This window comes from Lissotriton helveticus, chromosome 1_2 (genome assembly GCF_964261635.1).
Source record: "Lissotriton helveticus chromosome 1_2, aLisHel1.1, whole genome shotgun sequence".
Taxonomy (NCBI): Eukaryota; Metazoa; Chordata; class Amphibia; order Caudata; family Salamandridae; genus Lissotriton; species Lissotriton helveticus.
In genome coordinates this window covers 339,808,519-339,823,803 of record NC_136058.1, presented here as the reverse complement: position 1 = coordinate 339,823,803, position 15,285 = coordinate 339,808,519, and the positions used below count along the sequence as shown (strand labels likewise).

General features: G+C 34.8%; 5 non-coding genes across 5 annotated transcripts; all 5 read right to left on the bottom strand.

Annotated features, from left to right (window-relative positions):
- Positions 1-144: 144 nt before the first annotated feature.
- TRNAD-GUC (transfer RNA aspartic acid (anticodon GUC)) lies at positions 145-216 on the bottom strand. Its single transcript has one exon. It is a non-coding gene; the product is annotated as a tRNA-Asp (tRNA).
- Positions 217-4,533: 4,317 nt separating this feature from the next.
- TRNAD-GUC (transfer RNA aspartic acid (anticodon GUC)) lies at positions 4,534-4,605 on the bottom strand. Its single transcript has one exon. It is a non-coding gene; the product is annotated as a tRNA-Asp (tRNA).
- A 5,699-nt stretch (positions 4,606-10,304) lies between these two features.
- On the bottom strand, positions 10,305-10,376 carry TRNAD-GUC (transfer RNA aspartic acid (anticodon GUC)). Its single transcript has one exon. It is a non-coding gene; the product is annotated as a tRNA-Asp (tRNA).
- A 638-nt stretch (positions 10,377-11,014) lies between these two features.
- TRNAD-GUC (transfer RNA aspartic acid (anticodon GUC)) lies at positions 11,015-11,086 on the bottom strand. The gene has a single exon. It is a non-coding gene; the product is annotated as a tRNA-Asp (tRNA).
- A 635-nt stretch (positions 11,087-11,721) lies between these two features.
- On the bottom strand, positions 11,722-11,793 carry TRNAD-GUC (transfer RNA aspartic acid (anticodon GUC)). The gene has a single exon. It is a non-coding gene; the product is annotated as a tRNA-Asp (tRNA).
- Positions 11,794-15,285: the final 3,492 nt, after the last annotated feature.

Here is a 15,285-nt window from a genome sequence, read left to right as displayed (position 1 = left end):
TCAGTTAACACATCAGTAAGCATTTTGGCCATCAGTGAATTCAACCTTTTTTCTCAATCGGAATAGGCAAGGATAATGACAGATATATTTTACAATGTTAGAAAGTACATCATTTTATTTAATTGTGTGAATAAAAGGAATCGCCTCCCCGTCGGGGAATTGAACCCCGGTCTCCCGCGTGACAGGCGGGGATACTGACCACTATACTAACGAGGACTTATTGGCTTCAGTTAAACAGTGCTCACCTCCTTGGGGTTAATGCATACCCTCGATCAATTCACAGTATTGTAATAGGCAGATTTGCTGCTTTTAGTTAGGACAAGTAATCGTTTTTCCTAAATATTACAATACAGAAATTCCTAGCCAAAAACAATCAGTTTTATCAAGAAATTATTTCATTGAAATAAATATCTATCTATCGATCTGTCTATCTGGCTATCTTTCTAACTATCAATATATATATTTATATATATCTATATATATATATATAATCAGCTCACTTTATCATTTGCAGCTTATAACTATTAGCCACCAGGGGTCACTACTAACCAAAAGCAGTCATTCTACTTGTAAATTGTGCCAATCGAGTGGAACAGCAGCCTAGGATTCACCACTGCTTCATCTCATTTTCCAAGAGAATGCAGATGTAAAGTGTTTTTGATGGTACGCCTGTGCATATTGAAATATTCAGAGCATATTCTGAATTTCAGTTAACACATCAGTAAGCATTTTGTCCATCTGTGAATTCAACCTTTTTTCTCAATCGGAATAGGCAAGGATAATGACAGATATATTTTACAATGTTAGAAAGTGCATCATTTTATTTAATTGTGTGAATAAAAGGAATCTCCTCCCCGTCGGGGAATTGATCCCCGGTCTCCTGCGTGACAGGCGGGGATACTGACCACTATACTAACGAGGACTTATTGTCATCAGTTAAACAGTGCTCACCTCCTTGGGGTTAAGGCATACCCTCGATCAATTCACAGTATTGTAATAGGCAGATTTGCTGCTTTTGGTTAGGACAAGTAATCTTTTTTCCTAAATATTACAATACAGAAATTCCTAGCCAAAAACAATCAGTTTTATCAAGAAATTATTTCATTGAAATAAATATCTATCTATCGATCTGTCTATCTGGCTATCTTTCTAACTATCAATATATATATTTATATATATATATGTATATATATATATAATCAGCTCACTTTACCATTTGCAGCTTATCACTATTAGACACCAGGGGTCACTACTAACCAAAAGCAGTCATTCTACTTGTAAATTGTGCCAATCGAGTGGAACAGCAGCCTAGGATTCACCACTGCTTCATCTCATTTTCCAAGAGAATGCAGATGTAAAGTGTTTTTGATGGTACGCCTGTGCATATTGAAATATTCAGAGCATATTCTGAATTTCAGTTAACACATCAGTAAGCATTTTGGCCATCAGTGAATTCAACCTTTTTTCGCAATCAGAATAGGCAAGGATAATGACAGATATATTTTACAATGTTAGAAAGTGCATCATTTTATTTAATTGTGTGAATAAAAGGAATCGCCTCCCCGTCTGGGAATTGATCCCCGGTCTCCTGCGTGACAGGCGGGGATACTGACCACTATACTAACGAGGACTTATTTGCGTCAGTTAAACAGTGCTCACCTCCTTGGGGTTAAGGCATACCCTCGATCAATTCACAGTATTGTAATAGGCAGATTTGCTGCTTTTGGTTAGGACAAGTAATCTTTTTTCCTAAATATTACAATACAGAAATTCCTAGCCAAAAACAATCAGTTTTATCAAGAAATTATTTCATTGAAATAAATATCTATCTATCGATCTGTCTATCTGGCTATCTTTCTAACTATCAATATATATATTTATATATATATATATATATATATATATATATATATATATATATATATAATATATATATATATATATATATATATATATATATATATATATATAATCAGCTCACTTTACCATTTGCAGCGTATAACTATTAGCCACCAGGGGTCACTACTAACCAAAAGCAGTCATTCTACTTGTAAATTGTGCCAATCGAGTGGAACAGCAGCCTAGGATTCACCACTGCTTCATCTCATTTTCCAAGAGAATGCAGATGTGAAGTGTTTTTGATGGTACGCCTGTGCATATTGAAATATTCAGAGCATATTCTGAATTTCAGTTAACACATCAGTAAGCATTTTGGCCATCAGTGAATTCAACCTTTTTTCTCAATCAGAATAGGCAAGGATAATGACAGATATATTTTACAATGTTAGAAAGTGCATCATTTTATTTAATTGTGTGAATAAAAGGAATCGCCTCCCCGTCGGGGAATTGATCCCAGGTCTCCTGCGTGACAGGTGGGGATACTGACCACTATACTAACGAGGACTTATTGGCATCAGTTAAACAGTGCTCACCTCCTTGGGGTTAAGGCATACCCTCGATCAATTCACAGTATTGTAATAGGCAGATTTGCTGCTTTTGGTTAGGACAAGTAATCTTTTTTCCTAAATATTACAATCCAGAAATTCCTAGCCAAAAACAATCAGTTTTATCAAGAAATTATTTCATTGAAATAAATATCTATCTATCGATCTGTCTATCTGGCTATCTTTCTAACTATCAATATATATATTTATATATATATATGTATATATATATATAATCAGCTCACTTTACCATTTGCAGCTTATCACTATTAGACACCAGGGGTCACTACTAACCAAAAGCAGTCATTCTACTTGTAAATTGTGCCAATCGAGTGGAACAGCAGCCTAGGATTCACCACTGCTTCATCTCATTTTCCAAGAGAATGCAGATGTAAAGTGTTTTTGATGGTACGCCTGTGCATATTGAAATATTCAGAGCATATTCTGAATTTCAGTTAACACATCAGTAAGCATTTTGGCCATCAGTGAATTCAACCTTTTTTCGCAATCAGAATAGGCAAGGATAATGACAGATATATTTTACAATGTTAGAAAGTGCATCATTTTATTTAATTGTGTGAATAAAAGGAATCGCCTCCCCGTCTGGGAATTGATCCCCGGTCTCCTGCGTGACAGGCGGGGATACTGACCACTATACTAACGAGGACTTATTGGCATCAGTTAAACAGTGCTCACCTCCTTGGGGTTAAGGCATACCCTCGATCAATTCACAGTATTGTAATAGGCAGATTTGCTGCTTTTGGTTAGGACAAGTAATCTTTTTTCCTAAATATTACAATACAGAAATTCCTAGCCAAAATCAATCAGTTTTATCAAGAAATTATTTCATTGAAATAAATATCTATCTATCGATCTGTCTATCTGGCTATCTTTCTAACTATCAATATATATATTTATATATATATATATATATATATATATATATATATATATATATATATATATATATATATATATATATATATATATATATATATATATATATATATATATATATATAATCAGCTCACTTTACCATTTGCAGCGTATAACTATTAGCCACCAGGGGTCACTACTAACCAAAAGCAGTCATTCTACTTGTAAATTGTGCCAATCGAGTGGAACAGCAGCCTAGGATTCACCACTGCTTCATCTCATTTTCCAAGAGAATGCAGATGTGAAGTGTTTTTGATGGTACGCCTGTGCATATTGAAATATTCAGAGCATATTCTGAATTTCAGTTAACACATCAGTAAGCATTTTGGCCATCAGTGAATTCAACCTTTTTTCTCAATCAGAATAGGCAAGGATAATGACAGATATATTTTACAATGTTAGAAAGTGCATCATTTTATTTAATTGTGTGAATAAAAGGAATCGCCTCCCCGTCGGGGAATTGATCCCAGGTCTCCTGCGTGACAGGTGGGGATACTGACCACTATACTAACGAGGACTTATTGGCATCAGTTAAACAGTGCTCACCTCCTTGGGGTTAAGGCATACCCTCGATCAATTCACAGTATTGTAATAGGCAGATTTGCTGCTTTTGGTTAGGACAAGTAATCTTTTTTCCTAAATATTACAATCCAGAAATTCCTAGCCAAAAACAATCAGTTTTATCAAGAAATTATTTCATTGAAATAAATATCTATCTATCGATCTGTCTATCTGGCTATCTTTCTAACTATCAATATATATATTTATATATATATATGTATATATATATATAATCAGCTCACTTTACCATTTGCAGCTTATAACTATTAGCCACCAGGGGTCACTACTAACCAAAAGCAGTCATTCTACTTGTAAATTGTGCCAATCGAGTGGAACAGCAGCCTAGGATTCACCACTGCTTCATCTCATTTTCCAAGAGAATGCAGATGTAAAGTGTTTTTGATGGTACGCCTGTGCATATTGAAATATTCAGAGCATATTCTGAATTTCAGTTAACACATCAGTAAGCATTTTGTCCATCTGTGAATTCAACCTTTTTTCTCAATCAGAATAGGCAAGGATAATGACAGATATATTTTACAATGTTAGAAAGTGCATCATTTTATTTAATTGTGTGAATAAAAGGAATCTCCTCCCCGTCGGGGAATTGAACCCCGGTCTCCTGCGTGACAGGCGGGGATACTGACCACTATACTAACGAGGACTTATTGGCATCAGTTAAACAGTGCTCACCTCCTTGGGGTTAAGGCATACCCTCGATCAATTCACAGTATTGTAATAGGCAGATTTGCTGCTTTTGGTTAGGACAAGTAATCTTTTTTCCTAAATATTACAATACAGAAATTCCTAGCCAAAAACAATCAGTTTTATCAAGAAATTATTTCATTGAAATAAATATCTATCTATCGATCTGTCTATCTGGCTATCTTTCTAACTATCAATATATATATTTATATATATATATGTATATATATATATAATCAGCTCACTTTACCATTTGCAGCTTATAACTATTAGACACCAGGGGTCACTACTAACCAAAAGCAGTCATTCTACTTGTAAATTGTGCCAATCGAGTGGAACAGCAGCCTAGGATTCACCACTGCTTCATCTCATTTTCCAAGAGAATGCAGATGTAAAGTGTTTTTGATGGTACGCCTGTGCATATTGAAATATTCAGAGCATATTCTGAATTTCAGTTAACACATCAGTAAGCATTTTGGCCATCAGTGAATTCAACCTTTTTTCGCAATCAGAATAGGCAAGGATAATGACAGATATATTTTACAATGTTAGAAAGTGCATCATTTTATTTAATTGTGTGAATAAAAGGAATCGCCTCCCCGTCGGGGAATTGATCCCCGGTCTCCTGCATGACAGGCGGGGATACTGACCACTATACTAACGAGGACTTATTGGCATCAGTTAAACAGTGCTCACCTCCTTGGGGTTAAGGCATACCCTCGATCAATTCACAGTATTGTAATAGGCAGATTTGCTGCTTTTGGTTAGGACAAGTAATCTTTTTTCCTAAATATTACAATACAGAAATTCCTAGCCAAAAACAATCAGTTTTATCAAGAAATTATTTCATTGAAATAAATATCTATCTATCGATCTGTCTATCTGGCTATCTTTCTAACTATCAATATATATATTTATATATATATATATATATATATATATATATATATATATATATATATATATATATATATATATATAATCAGCTCACTTTACCATTTGCAGCGTATAACTATTAGCCACCAGGGGTCACTACTAACCAAAAGCAGTCATTCTACTTGTAAATTGTGCCAATCGAGTGGAACAGCAGCCTAGGATTCACCACTGCTTCATCTCATTTTCCAAGAGAATGCAGATGTAAAGTGTTTTTGATGGTACGCCTGTGCATATTGAAATATTCAGAGCATATTCTGAATTTCAGTTAACACATCAGTAAGCATTTTGGCCATCAGTGAATTCAACCTTTTTTCTCAATCAGAATAGGCAAGGATAATGACAGATATATTTTACAATGTTAGAAAGTGCATCATTTTATTTAATTGTGTGAATAAAAGGAATCGCCTCCCCGTCGGGGAATTGATCGCCGGTCTCCTGCGTGACAGGTGGGGATACTGACCACTATACTAACGAGGACTTATTGGCATCAGTTAAACAGTGCTCACCTCCTTGGGGTTAAGGCATACCCTCGATCAATTCACAGTATTGTAATAGGCAGATTTGCTGCTTTTGGTTAGGACAAGTAATCTTTTTTCCTAAATATTACAATACAGAAATTCCTAGCCAAAAACAATCAGTTTTATCAAGAAATAATTTCATTGAAATAAATATCTATCTATCGATCTGTCTATCTGGCTATCTTTCTAACTATCAATATATATATTTATATATATATATATATATATATATATATATATATATATATATATATATATATATATAATCAGCTCACTTTACCATTTGCAGCGTATAACTATTAGCCACCAGGGGTCACTACTAACCAAAAGCAGTCATTCTACTTGTAAATTGTGCCAATCGAGTGGAACAGCAGCCTAGGATTCACCACTGCTTCATCTCATTTTCCAAGAGAATGCAGATGTAAAGTGTTTTTGATGGTACGCCTGTGCATATTGAAATATTCAGAGCATATTCTGAATTTCAGTTAACACATCAGTAAGCATTTTGGCCATCAGTGAATTCAACCTTTTTTCTCAATCAGAATAGGCAAGGATAATGACAGATATATTTTACAATGTTAGAAAGTGCATCATTTTATTTAATTGTGTGAATAAAAGGAATCGCCTCCCCGTCGGGGAATTGATCCCAGGTCTCCTGCGTGACAGGTGGGGATTCTGACCACTATACTAACGAGGACTTATTGGCATCAGTTAAACAGTGCTCACCTCCTTGGGGTTAAGGCATACCCTCGATCAATTCACAGTATTGTAATAGGCAGATTTGCTGCTTTTGGTTAGGACAAGTAATCTTTTTTCCTAAATATTACAATCCAGAAATTCCTAGCCAAAAACAATCAGTTTTATCAAGAAATTATTTCATTGAAATAAATATCTATCTATCGATCTGTCTATCTGGCTATCTTTCTAACTATCAATATATATATTTATATATATATATGTATATATATATATAATCAGCTCACTTTACCATTTGCAGCTTATAACTATTAGCCACCAGGGGTCACTACTAACCAAAAGCAGTCATTCTACTTGTAAATTGTGCCAATCGAGTGGAACAGCAGCCTAGGATTCACCACTGCTTCATCTCATTTTCCAAGAGAATGCAGATGTAAAGTGTTTTTGATGGTACGCCTGTGCATATTGAAATATTCAGAGCATATTCTGAATTTCAGTTAACACATCAGTAAGCATTTTGGCCATCAGTGAATTCAACCTTTTTTCTCAATCAGAATAGGCTAGGATAATGACAGATATATTTTACAATGTTAGAAAGTACATCATTTTATTTAATTGTGTGAATAAAATGAATCGCCTCCCGGTCGGGGAATTGAACCCCGGTCTCCCGCGTGACAGGCGGGGATACTGACCACTATACTAACGAGGACTTATTGGCATCAGTTAAACAGTGCTCACCTCCTTGGGGTTAAGGCATACCCTCGATCAATTCACAGTATTGTAATAGGCAGATTTGCTGCTTTTGGTTAGGACAAGTAATCGTTTTTCCTAAATATTACAATACAGAAATTCCTAGCCAAAAACAATCAGTTTTATCAAGAAATTATTTCATTGAAATAAATATCTATCTATCGATCTGTCTATCTGGCTATCATCTAACTATCAATATATATATTTATATATATCTATATATATATATATAATCAGCTCACTTTATCATTTGCAGCTTATAACTATTAGCCACCAGGGGTCACTACTAACCAAAAGCAGTCATTCTACTTGTAAATTGTGCCAATCGAGTGGAACAGCAGCCTAGGATTCACCACTGCTTCATCTCATTTTCCAAAAGAATGCAGATGTAAAGTGTTTTTGATGGTACGCCTGTGCATATTGAAATATTCAGAGCATATTCTGAATTTCAGTTAACACATCAGTAAGCATTTTGTCCATCTGTGAATTCAACCTTTTTTCTCAATCGGAATAGGCAAGGATAATGACAGATATATTTTACAATGTTAGAAAGTGCATCATTTTATTTAATTGTGTGAATAAAAGGAATCTCCTCCCCGTCGGGGAATTGATCCCCGGTCTCCTGCGTGACAGGCGGGGATACTGACCACTATACTAACGAGGACTTATTGGCATCAGTTAAACAGTGCTCACCTCCTTGGGGTTAAGGCATACCCTCGATCAATTCACAGTATTGTAATAGGCAGATTTGCTGCTTTTGGTTAGGACAAGTAATCTTTTTTCCTAAATATTACAATACAGAAATTCCTAGCCAAAAACAATCAGTTTTATCAAGAAATTATTTCATTGAAATAAATATCTATCTATCGATCTGTCTATCTGGCTATCTTTCTAACTATCAATATATATATTTATATATATATATGTATATATATATATAATCAGCTCACTTTACCATTTGCAGCTTATAACTATTAGACACCAGGGGTCACTACTAACCAAAAGCAGTCATTCTACTTGTAAATTGTGCCAATCGAGTGGAACAGCAGCCTAGGATTCACCACTGCTTCATCTCATTTTCCAAGAGAATGCAGATGTAAAGTGTTTTTGATGGTACGCCTGTGCATATTGAAATATTCCGAGCATATTCTGAATTTCAGTTAACACATCAGTAAGCATTTTGGCCATCAGTGAATTCAACCTTTTTTCGCAATCAGAATAGGCAAGGATAATGACAGATATATTTTACAATGTTAGAAAGTGCATCATTTTATTTAATTGTGTGAATAAAAGGAATCGCCTCCCCGTCAGGGATTTGATCCCCGGTCTCCTGCGTGACAGGCGGGGATACTGACCACTATACTAACGAGGACTTATTGGCATCAATTAAACAGTGCTCACCTCCTTGGGGTTAAGGCATACCCTCGATCAATTCACAGTATTGTAATAGGCAGATTTGCTGCTTTTGGTTAGGACAAGTAATCTTTTTTCCTAAATATTACAATACAGAAATTCCTAGCCAAAAACAATCAGTTTTATCAAGAAATTATTTCATTGAAATAAATATCTATCTATCGATCTGTCTATCTGGCTATCTTTCTAACTATCAATATATATATTTATATATATATATATATATATATATATATATATATATATATATATATATATATATATATAATCAGCTCACTTTACCATTTGCAGCGTATAACTATTAGCCACCAGGGGTCACTACTAACCAAAAGCAGTCATTCTACTTGTAAATTGTGCCAATCGAGTGGAACAGCAGCCTAGGATTCACCACTGCTTCATCTCATTTTCCAAGAGAATGCAGATGTAAAGTGTTTTTGATGGTACGCCTGTGCATATTGAAATATTCAGAGCATATTCTGAATTTCAGTTAACACATCAGTAAGCATTTTGGCCATCAGTGAATTCAACCTTTTTTCTCAATCAGAATAGGCAAGGATAATGACAGATATATTTTACAATGTTAGAAAGTGCATCATTTTATTTAATTGTGTGAATAAAAGGAATCGCCTCCCCGTCGGGGAATTGATCGCCGGTCTCCCGCGTGACAGGTGGGGATACTGACCACTATACTAACGAGGACTTATTGGCATCAGTTAAACAGTGCTCACCTCCTTGGGGTTAAGGCATACCCTCGATCAATTCACAGTATTGTAATAGGCAGATTTGCTGCTTTTGGTTAGGACAAGTAATCTTTTTTCCTAAATATTACAATACAGAAATTCCTAGCCAAAAACAATCAGTTTTATCAAGAAATTATTTCATTGAAATAAATATCTATCTATCGATCTGTCTATCTGGCTATCTTTCTAACTATCAATATATATATTTATATATATATATATATATATATATATATATATATATAATCAGCTCACTTTACCATTTGCAGCGTATAACTATTAGCCACCAGGGGTCACTACTAACCAAAAGGAGTCATTCTACTTGTAAATTGTGCCAATCGAGTGGAACAGCAGCCTAGGATTCACCACTGCTTCATCTCATTTTCCAAGAGAATGCAGATGTAAAGTGTTTTTGATGGTACGCCTGTGCATATTGAAATATTCAGAGCATATTCTGAATTTCAGTTAACACATCAGTAAGCATTTTGGCCATCAGTGAATTCAACCATTTTTCTCAATCAGAATAGGCAAGGATAATGACAGATATATTTTACAATGTTAGAAAGTACATCATTTTATTTAATTGTGTGAATAAAATGAATCGCCTCCCCGTCGGGGAATTGAACCCCGGTCTCCCGCGTGACAGGCGGGGATACTGACCACTATACTAACGAGGACTTATTGGCATCAGTTAAACAGTGCTCACCTCCTTGGGGTTAAGGCATACCCTCGATCAATTCACAGTATTGTAATAGGCAGATTTGCTGCTTTTGGTTAGGACAAGTAATCTTTTTTCCTAAATATTACAATACAGAAATTCCTAGCCAAAAACAATCAGTTTTATCAAGAAATTATTTCATTGAAATAAATATCTATCTATCGATCTGTCTATCTGGCTATCTTTCTAACTATCAATATATATATTTATATATATATATGTATATATATATATATAATCAGCTCACTTTACCATTTGCAGCTTATAACTATTAGCCACCAGGGGTCACTACTAACCAAAAGCAGTCATTCTACTTGTAAATTGTGCCAATCGAGTGGAACAGCAGCCTAGGATTCACCACTGCTTCATCTCATTTTCCAAGAGAATGCAGATGTAAAGTGTTTTTGATGGTACGCCTGTGCATATTGAAATATTCAGAGCATATTCTGAATTTCAGTTAACACATCAGTAAGCATTTTGGCCATCAGTGAATTCAACCTTTTTTCTCAATCGGAATAGGCAAGGATAATGACAGATATATTTTACAATGTTAGAAAGTACATCATTTTATTTAATTGTGTGAATAAAAGGAATCGCCTCCCCGTCGGGGAATTGAACCCCGGTCTCCCGCGTGACAGGCGGGGATACTGACCACTATACTAACGAGGACTTATTGGCATCAGTTAAACAGTGCTCACCTCCTTGGATTTAAGGCATACCCTCGATCAATTCACAGTATTGTAATAGGCAGATTTGCTGCTTTTGGTTAGGACAAGTAATCTTTTTTCCTAAATATTACAATACAGAAATTCCTAGCCAAAAACAATCAGTTTTATCAAGAAATTATTTCATTGAAATAAATATCTATCTATCGATCTGTCTATCTGGCTATCTTTCTAACTATCAATATATATATTTATATATATCTATATATATATATATAATCAGCTCACTTTACCATTTGCAGCTTATAACTATTAGCCACCAGGGGTCACTAGTAACCAAAAGCAGTCATTCTACTTGTAAATTGTGCCAATCGAGTAGAACAGCAGCCTAGGATTCACCACTGCTTCATCTCATTTTCCAAGAGAATGCAGATGTAAAGTGTTTTTGATGGTACGCCTGTGCATATTGAAATATTCAGAGCATATTCTGAATTTCAGTTAACACGTCAGTAAGCATTTTGGCCATCAGTGAATTCAACCTTTTTTTCTCAATCGGAATAGGCAAGGATAATGACAGATATATTTTACAATGTTAGAAAGTACATCATTTTATTTAATTGTGTGAATAAAATGAATAGCCTCCCCGTCGGGGAATTGAACCCCGGTCTCCCGCGTGACAGGCGGGGATACTGACCACTATACTAACGAGGACTTATTGGCATCAGTTAAACAGTGCTCACCTCCTTGGGGTTAAGGCATACCCTCGATCAATTCACAGTATTGTAATAGGCAGATTTGCTGCTTTTGGTTAGGACAAGTAATCTTTTTTCCTAAATATTACAATACAGAAATTCCTAGCCAAAAACAATCAGTTTTATCAAGAAATTATTTCATTGAAATAAATATCTATCTATCGATCTGTCTATCTGGCTATCTTTCTAACTATCAATATATATATTTATATATATCTATATATATATATATAATCAGCTCACTTTATCATTTGCAGATTATAACTATTAGCCACCAGGGGTCACTACTAACCAAAAGCAGTCATTCTACTTGTAAATTGTGCCAATCGAGTGGAACAGCAGCCTAGGATTCACCACTGCTTCATCTCATTTTCCAAGAGAATGCAGATGTAAAGTGTTTTTGATGGTACGCCTGTGCATATTGAAATATTCAGAGCATATTCTGAATTTCAGTTAACACATCAGTAAGCATTTTGTCCATCTGTGAATTCAACCTTTTTTCTCAATCGGAATAGGCAAGGATAATGACAGATATATTTTACAATGTTAGAAAGTGCATCATTTTATTTAATTGTGTGAATAAAAGGAATCGCCTCCCCGTCGGGGAATTGATCCCCGGTCTCCTGCGTGACAGGCGGGGATACTGACCACTATACTAACAAGGACTTATTGGCATCAGTTAAACAGTGCTCACCTCCTTGGGGTTAAGGCATACCCTCGATCAATTCACAGTATTGTAATAGGCAGATTTGCTGCTTTTGGTTAGGACAAGTAATCTTTTTTCCTAAATATTACAATACAGAAATTCCTAGCCAAAAACAATCAGTTTTATCAAGAAATTATTTCATTGAAATAAATATCTATCTATCGATCTGTCTATCTGGCTATCTTTCTAACTATCAATATATATATTTATATATATATATATATATATATAATCAGCTCACTTTATCATTTGAAGCTTATAACTATTAGCCACCAGGGGTCACTACTAACCAAAAGCAGTCATTCTACTTGTAAATTGTGCCAATCGAGTGGAACAGCAGCCTAGGATTCACCACTGCTTCATCTCATTTTCCAAGAGAATGCAGATGTAAAGTGTTTTTGATGGTACGCCTGTGCATATTGAAATATTCAGAGCATATTCTGAATTTCAGTTAACACATCAGTAAGCATTTTGTCCATCTGTTTATTCAACCTTTTTTCTCAATCGGAATAGGCAAGGATAATGACAGATATATTTTACAATGTTAGAAAGTGCATCATTTTTTTTAATTGTGTGAATAAAAGGAATCGCCTCCCCGTCGGGGAATTGATCCCCGGTCTCCTGCGTGACAGGCGGGAATACTGACCACTATACTAACGAGGACTTATTGGCATCAGTTAAACAGTGCTCACCTCCTTGGGGTTAAGGCATACCCTCGATCAATTCACAGTATTGTAATAGGCAGATTTGCTGCTTTTGGTTAGGACAAGTAATCTTTTTTCCTAAATATTACAATACAGAAATTCCTAGCCAAAAACAATCAGTTTTATCAAGAAATTATTTCATTGAAATAAATATCTATCTATCGATATGTCTATCTGGCTATCTTTCTAACTATCAATATATATATTTATATATATATATATATATATATATATATATATATATATATATATATATATATATATATAATCAGCTCACTTTACCATTTGCAGCGTATAACTATTAGCCACCAGGGGTCACTACTAACCAAAAGCAGTCATTCTACTTGTAAATTGTGCCAATCGAGTGGAACAGCAGCCTAGGATTCACCACTGCTTCATCTCATTTTCCAAGAGAATGCAGATGTAAAGTGTTTTTGATGGTACGCCTGTGCATATTGAAATATTCAGAGCATATTCTGAATTTCAGTTAACACATCAGTAAGCATTTTGGCCATCAGTGAATTCAACCTTTTTTCGCAATCAGAATAGGCAAGGATAATGACAGATATATTTTACAATGTTAGAAAGTGCATCATTTTATTTAATTGTGTGAATAAAAGGAATCGCCTCCCCGTCGGGGAATTGATCCCCGGTCTCCTGCGTGACAGGCGGGGATACTGACCACTATACTAACGAGAACTTATTGGCATCAATTAAACAGTGCTCACCTCCTTGGGGTTAAGGCATACCCTCGATCAATTCACAGTATTGTAATAGGCAGATTTGCTGCTTTTGGTTAGGACAAGTAATCTTTTTTCCTAAATATTACAATACAGAAATTCCTAGCCAAAAACAATCAGTTTTATCAAGAAATTATTTCATTGAAATAAATATCTATCTATCGATCTGTCTATCTGGCTATCTTTCTAACTATCAATATATATATTTATATATATATATATATATATATATATATATATATATATATATATATATATATATATATATATATATATATATATATATATATATATATAATCAGCTCACTTTACCATTTGCAGCGTATAACTATTAGCCACCAGGGGTCACTACTAACCAAAAGCAGTCATTCTACTTGTAAATTGTGCCAATCGAGTGGAACAGCAGCCTAGGATTCACCACTGCTTCATCTCATTTTCCAAGAGAATGCAGATGTAAAGTGTTTTTGATGGTACGCCTGTGCATATTGAAATATTCAGAGCATATTCTGAATTTCAGTTAACACATCAGTAAGCATTTTGGCCATCAGTGAATTCAACCTTTTTTCTCAATCAGAATAGGCAAGGATAATGACAGATATATTTTACAATGTTAGAAAGTGCATAATTTTATTTAATTGTGTGAATAAAAGGAATCGCCTCCCCGTCGGGGAATTGATCGCCGGTCTCCTGCGTGACAGGTGGGGATACTGACCACTATACTAACGAGGACTTATTGGCATCAGTTAAATAGTGCTCACCTCCTTGGGGTTAAGGCATACCCTCGATCAATTCACAGTATTGTAATAGGCAGATTTGCTGCTTTTGGTTAGGACAAGTAATCTTTTTTCCTAAATATTACAATACAGAAATTCCTAGCCAAAAACAATCAGTTTTATCAAGAAATTATTTCATTGAAATAAATATCTATCTATCGATCTGTCTATCTGGCTATCTTTCTAACTATCAATATATATATTTATATATATATATATATATATATATATATATATATATATATATATATATATATATATATATATATATATATATATCAGCTCACTTTACCATTTGCAGCGTATAACTATTAGCCACCAGGGGTCACTACTAACCAAAAGGAGTCATTCTACTTGTAAATTGTGCCAATCGAGTGGAACAGCAGCCTAGGATTCACCACTGCTTCATCTCATTTTCCAAGAGAATGCAGATGTAAAGTGTTTTTGATGGTACGCCTGTGCATATTGAAATATTCAGAGCATATTCTGAATTTCAGTTAACACATCAGTAAGCATTTTGGCCATCAG